We start from the raw sequence: 9,753 nt of genomic DNA, 5'->3' as shown, positions 1-9,753 counted from the left end.
TAACCATCCAAATATTAGCTGCACTATATATAATAAACATTATTCTTTGGTTTTACCAAAACTGTCAAGGTTAAAGGAGTCACTGTTGTTGTTATTTGAAGCCTGGCACTTTGCCTTTTCCGGTCTGTTTCCAACAGAAATAATCACAATTAATAACTGTGGTCAACAACTTTTCTACAAATAACTAAATATAGTAAAATAACAGGGTAAAATAACTACCAGTTTTTGTGCTTGTTGCCATCTTTTTCATTTCTTTCTGGCTGTTTGTTTTCAAGTAGAGAGCTTTTAAATCAAGGAGCCAGCCAGCTCAGACTGATTATCTTCTTTTCGAGGGAAAGCATTGTCCTGTAATGTGTGCATTGAAGCTGAGAAGCTGTAAACAAGATGATCAATTTGTGAAGGAGTAAACATTAGATACCTTCTGATGTACTGCTGCACTGCACTAAAGAATATTACAATCACCAAATAGACTTTTAAGTAAAGGGTTAAACATAGTTTTGTTCTTTTCACCTTGACAGAGAAAAATCCAGGCACTCAAGAGACCATAACTACATCAGGATTGAAAATGATTGGAAAATCTGATTGGTAATTTGCTGCCACTTTCGCTCCACTTGTGTTGATTTTTGATTCTTTTAAAATTTTGCTTGACACAGTCTTGGTTAGGTTTGTGGAGCAGGCAGAAGGGAAAAAAGCAACAGAGTCATACAAGACGATAAATACTCCCTCACAAGTATGGTTGGAATGAATAAAATGATTTTTGGGAACTAGGTAACGAGATACACATAGCTGAGCATCAAACCAAGCCATCAGGTATTGGATCAGGTATGAATGATCCCTTTCAAGGGCTGTATGCATGCTACACTTCCACATTTAATTATTAGGACAGACAAATTTCTGGTTCCACCGTGTCGATATCGGAGCGCTGTCATTTGAAGACAATGGCTGTCTTTTGTGTTTACTCGTTTATTGGAGAATCTTTGAATGATGTATGACGCATTGTTCGCTTCTCAAGCTCAACTCTACAGAGCCCAGTGGAGAGAGGCTTTAAATTTTATGCTTATTCCTATATAACAAATTTAGAAGGCTTATGCCAGCTCATAACTAGAATCACAAATCTAGACTGAAATCTAGAAAGTTCTCTTGTGAAGACATTGCTTTAGCAGGCTGGTGTTTTACATATGTTTGTAATACTCAGGACGAGTTTCAAGATGTACAACTTCCATTTCGATCTCTTGGCTGTGCTTTGGAGAATTCCCAAACACAATTCCATTATATTGAATGGAATAATTTGAATTGAAATTATTCCATTCAAACAGGAAACTTAACAACTGGCAACGTCCTCATGGGTTTGATGGGTCAGTTATTTCAGCTGACCCAAAACGACGACTTCAGTCCTCCCTCTAAATCGTAATCACAAAATTAACCCAGCAAATGTTGACAATCCACTTTGTAGGTTGGTGGCAGAAACTCAGCTGGTGTTTTGTTGCGCTGTTTTATTTGGGGGCATCAGAGTGACAGAGGAAAGTATGGTTAAATACAATTTATTGGCACATTTGCATAGAAATGGCATGTAATCCCATTTTTAAACTCTACAAGCTTTGATTTGTTCCAATAATATGCTTTGTTCTTTTAAGTAGATTTATATATTTTTTTGCTTGCGAATGATCCTTTCTGTCATCCAAAACAGTTGCTAAGGGTTCATGGTATTCGTCTCTAATCAGAATTTCACAGCAGCTCAGTATCAACACCCATTTCCCAGGATGCTGCCAGATGATGTCCTGCTGGTGTATTCTCTGCCAGCCACTGTGTTCTGGGTGTTACTGGTTTGCACGAATGCCTTTTCAAATCAGCTTAGTCGAACACAGGATGTCTGCATGAAAACAATGATGCTCTCTGACTGCACACCTCTAAAGGACAGAAATCTTCAAATGAAAAGCACAAAAATTGATCAAATACGTAATTTTAGAGAAATAAACGGCCTCATGTATCAATTAGAATTAACCTCAAAACACAGACAGTACAATGAACAATGGGGAATTTCTATTTAAATGGGTAGAAATTGTTACATTTCTGAATGCATGCTAAGTTTTTCCCTTATATACTCCGGGCTGTGTTATTCATCTCATTCCTGTCATGTGTTTCATCTCAACCCACTAACCATTTAGTGCAGCTTGACAGTAAAAGGTGTTTTATATTCTGCCTAATTACCACATCAGAATGGTGAATTAAGAGTTTTACAGAAGTCTGGCACCAACCTAAATGCTTTATATCATTTGAAAACCTTCAGGAATGACATACTAATTTAGCTCCATATAGCAAGCAGGAAATTATAAGCAGTTTTATCAACTCTTGCTGAATGTACAGAACTGTCAAACAAATGCCTCGTATTCGAAGATCTAATTCCACACCTCCTTAACAAACAAACTGCTCCAGCGGTTAGATTAAGACATTTGCTAGAAACAACTATTTTTAGACTTTGAAAAGAAGCTGAAATGCCAATTTGAATGAAAATTACTTTGAAACTACAGCAACCTGTAAAATCACCATTACCCAGTGTACTTTGCATTTTGAGTTCACAATTTTCAATATAACTTATCAATACTTTATGTCACAGACCAAAGCAAAGCAATGCCTTCTCGTGGAATACAAAACAAATATATGTGCATGGCATGCAGTTGTTTCCAGTGTACAACTACAGGCGAATAATTTTGCCACAGATTCTCATTTGGATTTAGATCTGGAGTTAAACATTTCAGCACTTTAATTTCTAGAAATGTAAACAAATACATAGTGGCGCAAATCATTTACAATCTCTTCAGCCTGGTTTACATACCAACTTTCTTACTGGATTTTCCCCTTATGCCCATTTTTGTTTTTTGTTTGTTTTTGCAGTTAAAAATCCTCCCCAAACTGTCACTTTTGTTTCTGCCTCCTCGGACATGTGTGTTTACTCTGATGTCAAGTTTGATCTTGAGAGGTTTTGCAAGATTTGTGTCTTACATTTGAATGTTTGAATAGAATCTGTTGATGTGTAGAGTGTTGTGTTTGCTGTTTTGTTGTACACCACTCAGTGTCGGAAACCAACCTGTTATATCTATAACTTTTTATTATCGTGTGTGGTCCCAGGTTTTGAAATCAACTGATAATTTTGAAATCTTTCCGTGTGAACCTGACATGTTTCATCGTGGGGATGGTGAGTTCAGGCAGAGGTACAGTGTTAGTTTCTGTCCTCTCATAGCAACTATAGTCATTGGGCTTGGCCACTGTCCTCTACAAAATTACTTTCTTTCAACAATGGCTGTTTGTCTTGACAGCATAGATATCTACAAAGGCCACAGCTAATTTTCATGGTGACAGATTATTTAATCTGTACTGTAGATGTTTGCAGTCCCTTCAAGGTTACTTTGAATTATTTTTGTTACTTCTTTGTTCTCTCCTCACCCAGCCTGTCAAAATATAAATGTTCAGTGGAAGTACATTGCAGTATGTGATTGCAACATGTCGAAACACATCGATTTATACCATTTGACAAGATAATGTTGGTTACTCATAAGCGTTCCCACAACAAAACTGGATTGTATGAAAGTCAGAGGCATCATTATGGTGATTTATTGAATTTTCAAGGTAGAAGTGTTGGATAGGTTTTGTAGTGGCATTCAGGATGTCCAGTTAATGTTTTCACATTAAGACAATGCATCACCATAACTATTCACTCATACTTCATGGGAAAGTTTCTGCTAGAAAGATTTCCACCGTAATGGTAACAGGTCGCAAGCTAATTATTGATGTTATGAAAGTCCATATTTTATATTACATTATATATTAATTTTCTGTTATGCAACATAAAGCAAGTGACATATTTAAGTTTTTCAGAACCTTTGCTTTTGTGTGCTTCAGACATGTTTACACCATGTTTTGTTGCTCTTATTAGTTGCAGGTTCATTATTACATAGAAATCTATGCAGCATAAAAATAAAGATATTTCGGACAAATATCAGCGACCAGAGTTCACAGTGTGCCAACTAACAGCTGATGAGTGATGCAATGTCAAGTTGAATTCACACACGTTGTTTCCCTTCCTCTGATGTGTTGGGAAAGCAAGCTTTTCATGAAAATAGGAGAGATTTATTTATTTATTTTTACTTTTTTGATTTGGTTTTGGACTTGCAGCTTGTCTTCATACTTTCATTTTTTATTTTTTTGCAAGCCTCAAACTTAAAAACCATGACAGTCAAAACTCATGCAGCGTGTTAATTCAGGGTGTTCTTCCATCATCTTTAAAATAAGACAGGACAGGAAGATGGGTAGGGGAGTATCAACCTTAAAAGAGAGAAGAGAAAAGGAGATATTGATTTATAGCCTCCTGTAGCTTTCCTCCCTCATTTATCATGCTGTCTGTCTGCACACCGCCATCGCTCCCCCTGCAGGGAGCTTGTCTTCCTCACCATGTGTCCAGCCACTCGTCCTCATGTCTGGGTAACAAGCTGTGTGCTCCACTCAGACCGCTGGCATCCCCCTTAAACCTCTCTCCCCCTGCCATGTAGTCACACTCCTACACCCACAACTGTGCACCATGACAGGATTACTCACAATTCACAGGCTCTGAAATATGGCAAAACCTGATAATTGTGAACAAATACCTCCTGTCATGTTTTCAGAGCTTGAATTTGAAAGAGATAAATTGTGGCTTATTCAGGCATTCTGTAGCACTCCTTTTGATCATCTTGGATTATTTTGTCATCGAACCACAGGTAACAGTCATTTCTAAATGTAAGGTCAGTTATGCAACTATAAATTGGTGGTAGAGGGTAAATATGTGACTACACACTGCATGTGTTACACGAGGGACAAAAGTTTTCCTGTCAAACATGAGCAAAGATGTTAGCATTCTCCTTACCTTTGTGTGTGTTTGCAAATGAGGGTCAGCCTTGGGGCTGTGGTATGAAAGCAAAGTTTGTCTTTCTGAGCACAGAAAAGAACTGCAGGGACAGGTCATGAAATGGTTTTGGAAAACAATGCCATCAAGTACTACGTGAGCTTCTCTAGAAACTGAAGAAACTACTGATTTGTGACAGCAGACCTTGGACAAGGAAGGTCACAAGCTGCTTGGCCACTTTGCTTTCACTTCTTCCAAGTCAACCTGTTCATCAGAGTAATAAACAGTAATAAAACTTCTGTGTTACCGTTTTACCTAATTGCCACTTTTAGTAAATTTTATTTTTATCTGCCAGTAGTATAAAGAAATACAAAGTACATAGCATATACAAATCATATTGTTATGTATTAAAGGTGCTTTGTTATTGGTAAGAACCCACCAACTTTATTTAGACATATCAAATCTAAACACTAAAACCACTCAAATTATATTGACCCTTGAAAAATTACAACCCTTGACCATCAATTCAGTTTCGGCATTAAAATAGCATATTCTATAATGCCCTTAAATACTTCATTTATTTATATATCTTGTTCTCTATTGACAATACTTTTCATGTTTTAATTTTTTCTGTATACCTCGGTTCTTAAGGTACTTTAAAATGTTTTTCAAAGAAACGTTTGTCATATATTTCCAGAATATTCTTGTGTAACAATTCCAAAACAGATATTCTGTTTTACATCAGAGTAGTATCTGATACTACTCATGATACAATGATGTAGTGCAGTAAATTTGAGTCCCAGTGTTAAATGGTTAACTCAATATAAGGCTCACAATGTTGTTTCTTAAATCAAACCCTAAACCAGACATTTAAATGTTCCTTTTGCGCTTGTCGTTGTTCAACAAGACTAGGTCACAGCGATGGCTTTTATACCTTCACCTTTTTGCTCATGAGACCTTTCAAAGAGCAAGTTTGGTTTTCCTGCTCAAATTTTAACAAGCCCTTGAAACAAGTTAATGTCAGCGCCTTCATTATTCAACAAAACAATGTGACAATTGCACCTGTGTGATACCAGTTCATCTCATCATGCTGAGGCAATTTGATGTTAATTAGCACCATTCCTCGCTGCGGGAGGTTTAAAAAAATTTAATTGTTCAACTTCATGGCTACATGTAAAAAGCTGTATGTGTAAGAGGATTTATTATATTCTCAAGTTGAACAACCCCCTTCAGAAAGCCATGCACGTTTATGGCAATGTTACTGTTGCATTTGATAAAAACAAAAAAAAAAAAATTCTGTTTCACTAATGCATTCAAAGGCAGAGGTCTACAGATAGAGCTGTTTATGAATATTCAAATGAGGCTTTGCCCTTTTAAAGGAAGAAAAAAAGATCCCAATGGCAAAAAAAAATAAAAAATCTTAAGACAAAAATAGAAGTGCTACAAAATTTAGGGCTACATCTTATTCAGCTCATATTGATTTTAGTAATAATAATAATGTCCACAAACACGCTGATCTAATTTTTCACCCACAAGAGCTGCTTTTCCTCAGTTTTATTTTAAAAGACCCTTGATGGACCAGAGGTCTGGACATAATGACTTCTTATCTCACACCCCGGGCCTCAGTGTATCTTTGAAATATCAATGTTTTTATGACCTGAAGTGCTCTAGAGTTTCTGTTAATGCACTTCAAATATTAATGATTATATTTTGCTAATTTAGAGACTCAGAAAAGCTTTGCAAATACCAATAATAAGCCATAAGTTATTTACTTTTAAGATTGGTTAATGTTTTAAACCCTTAATATGAACTTGTTTTTATATTCAATAGTGATTATGTGTGGTATTCAGTGGAGGGTAAAACAACCACAGCCAGCAATCCAAAACAGAAAATGAACCCAAATCTCTAACATGCTGGTTTGTTGATGTTTATAAAATGTGGTAAAAACAATAATAATGAAACAATTTGTCAGTGATAACTAAATTCTTTGGGGTCACCTGCAAAGTCTGCTTTTGATTGGTGGGTCAGTCTCTTGTGATGGCTGCTACCCTCAGAAGTTTCCAGTCTTTGAATTTGTGTCCAACTCAGTCAAGCCTGATCCACTTCTTGAGATTCAGCTTCAATTCAGTTTCATGTTTGCATTGAGGACTGCTATGTCTGTCTAATTTGTTTTAAAAATATATATCATCCAAAATTTAGTTTTGTTTATCCTTTGACTCTGAATGCAGAATGTGGAACTGCATTCTGTATTGAGATACAAAGGAACATGGACCAGACCAGGAGTCTTTCTATACCTGTGCAGCCCACAGTCTGATTCAGGACCACCAAATGAATCAGTACTCTCCTTTCCCCTTCAGTGGGAGTTCTGCTGCTAAAAGTGGACAGACTGAAATGAGTGTCTGCCATCTTCCAAACAACTTTCACCCCAAAAGTTTCATATTTTAATTTTATAGCCTCCAAATATTGCATTATAATGTAAAACAATATTATAAAAGTAAGAGAAATGTAGAAGTGATAATAAAGGTTCTTACTATGATTTTCTATCTGAAATGGCCTGTTGCTTCTTTAACTTGTTTACTTAAATCTTTTAACAGGAAAGTAAAGACTTGCTCTGCCAAGCTGATTTTAATGATTTATTTGTTTATATGAATTTAAAAAATGTTTACCAACCTTGCAAGACGACAAAAAAAAAAAAGTTTTTCAACCATTTGAATATGATTTTGCTTTTATGGCGAAGCCAAGCCGTCGTTTGAGATCATCTGCATTTTCCCTACACTCGGGTTTCATGAAGCTTCACGGCCTCCCCCACTTACCACCGTCCCTCATCTTCCATGAATATAATCCTGCAGGGTAGCAACAGCACATTCTCATTCTATTCCTTTTCCCTTCCTTCAAGGCCCTCACAAAGTCAACCCCAATTTATTCGCAAGGGATGGACTCATCATCGCTCTGGCCTGCCTCTCTCCAAGCTGCTCCCTGCATTTGGATGGGGGAGCCCCCCCTCCTCATTCACATGCAGCTGTTACTTCGGCATTTCATATATCTTGACTCTGAGTCGTGCTGATCCTTGGTCAGCCAGACTGAATTAAAAACAGCAGCTGCATTCAAATGAATGAGCAATTAATAATTCACATGGTACAAAAGTGTAAAATGCTTGTGGTTCCATGGATTATCACATAAATGCTGTTTTATCCTGTGTATTGATTCACTAAGTTCTATTAAGACTTTACATTTTAAATATATATGAGATTTTCACTCTGTTACAGGATGGTAAATCTGTATCAATTCAGCCTAAAGCCTTTACTATGCAATGATTGAGCTGTACAAAAATTCAAAGTCTTTGCATTAAGTAAAAAAAAAAGAGATTGGTGAAAAACTGAGGGAGCCTCAACAGAAATACCCTTTGGCCATTTAAAACAATTAGGACAATTACGGCTATGCATCCAACTGAAACAACTAATCAAGTGGGAATGCAGAGGGACATAAATAACACCCGCCTTACAAAGGTTGAGACAACTGAAATGATTTACAAAAGACGTTCTCAAACTGAGCAAAAATCCCTTCAGCTGCTTTGTTGAAATCTGCATGATAAAGAAACAAAGGACAGTAATGCCATGACTTCACAGTGGAAGAAAGTAAAGTGACCTCAGCATTCACTTTCATTTTTTTACTTTTATTTTGCAAAGTTTGCCACAGGTACAAACAAAATTGTTGGTGATGCACCTGTGAAAAAGATGTGTAAAAGACAAAAAAAAAAAAAAAAAGAAGAAAGAACTGTAAATAATTTCATCATTTCTGGCATTAGCATATCACACTGAAACTTTTTCAAAAATACCACCTTTTATTTTGTTGCATTTATTCAGTGAGTGAAAATAATCACACCTTGAGAAATAGTTTCTACAAAGTCACAGGTGGCACAAGGGTTGATAACTCTGCTGTTAAACCTTTCTATAACCAATTTTCCAACAAAAGGCACTCAGTCTTTCGCAATATTACTAAAGATTAAAACATTCACTTTTTTTTTATCAGAAACTGAAATGTTTGAATTGTTTATGTACCATCAAAACTCAAATTTATTTGTTTATTTATAACAAATACATTTGGGACAAGCTTTCAATCTGGATAAAGGGCAGGTTAACAGATCCAACAACAAGAAAGAAACAATTGTGATTATTTTTCACATACTATTTAACATATAAACATATATATGAGATAAAAGTCAGAATTTTGTGAATAAAGTCAGATTTCTTTTTCTGTGGCACTTTATGTGACAGTGAGTGTTGGAAGTCCTCCTTGAAACTCTTCTTATCTTGCTCACTGCATGGTGGAGAGTCATGTAAGTAACTTAGCAGTGGAAATAAATTATCATGCATGTCATGCAACATTCATCACCATGGGAATCAGAAGGTCATGGGTTAAAAATTGCACTAGAAACTGTAACTTTAAACTGTATGTGTTATAAAAAAAAAAAGAACAGGTTGATAGGGGTATCAATGATTGGCACCACTGAGTTTGTTTTTTTTACAAATATTTCCTATAATATCTTTTTCTCCACTTCATACACAGATTTAAAACAAAGGACTAATTTAAAAGGTGCCAACTAATTTCTCCATGTATGTAAAACCTTAGTAGACATCTTATTCAAACCAGTACAAATAAGTTTAAGCAAGAATCCAGCAGCATACAGCCTGAATCTGAAGGAGGCATCTCAAGCAGAATAACAGATGTACGTGAAACTATAAATAAAGTCAAATTGTTTATGCCAAACAACATTTCCAACAGAAAATACGTCTATTCTTTGCTTGAATATTCCGAGTGAAAATAAAGCCTCCAGAGGACTGAGCATCCTTCTTCCTTTTTTTATTTATTTATTTTTT

This window comes from Poeciliopsis prolifica, unplaced genomic scaffold, assembly GCF_027474105.1.
Source record: "Poeciliopsis prolifica strain line A6 unplaced genomic scaffold, Auburn_PproV2 SCAFFOLD004, whole genome shotgun sequence".
Lineage (NCBI taxonomy): Eukaryota > Metazoa > Chordata > Actinopteri > Cyprinodontiformes > Poeciliidae > Poeciliopsis > Poeciliopsis prolifica.
The sequence above is the reverse complement of the archived record's forward strand: the minus strand, read 5'-3'. Positions refer to the sequence as shown.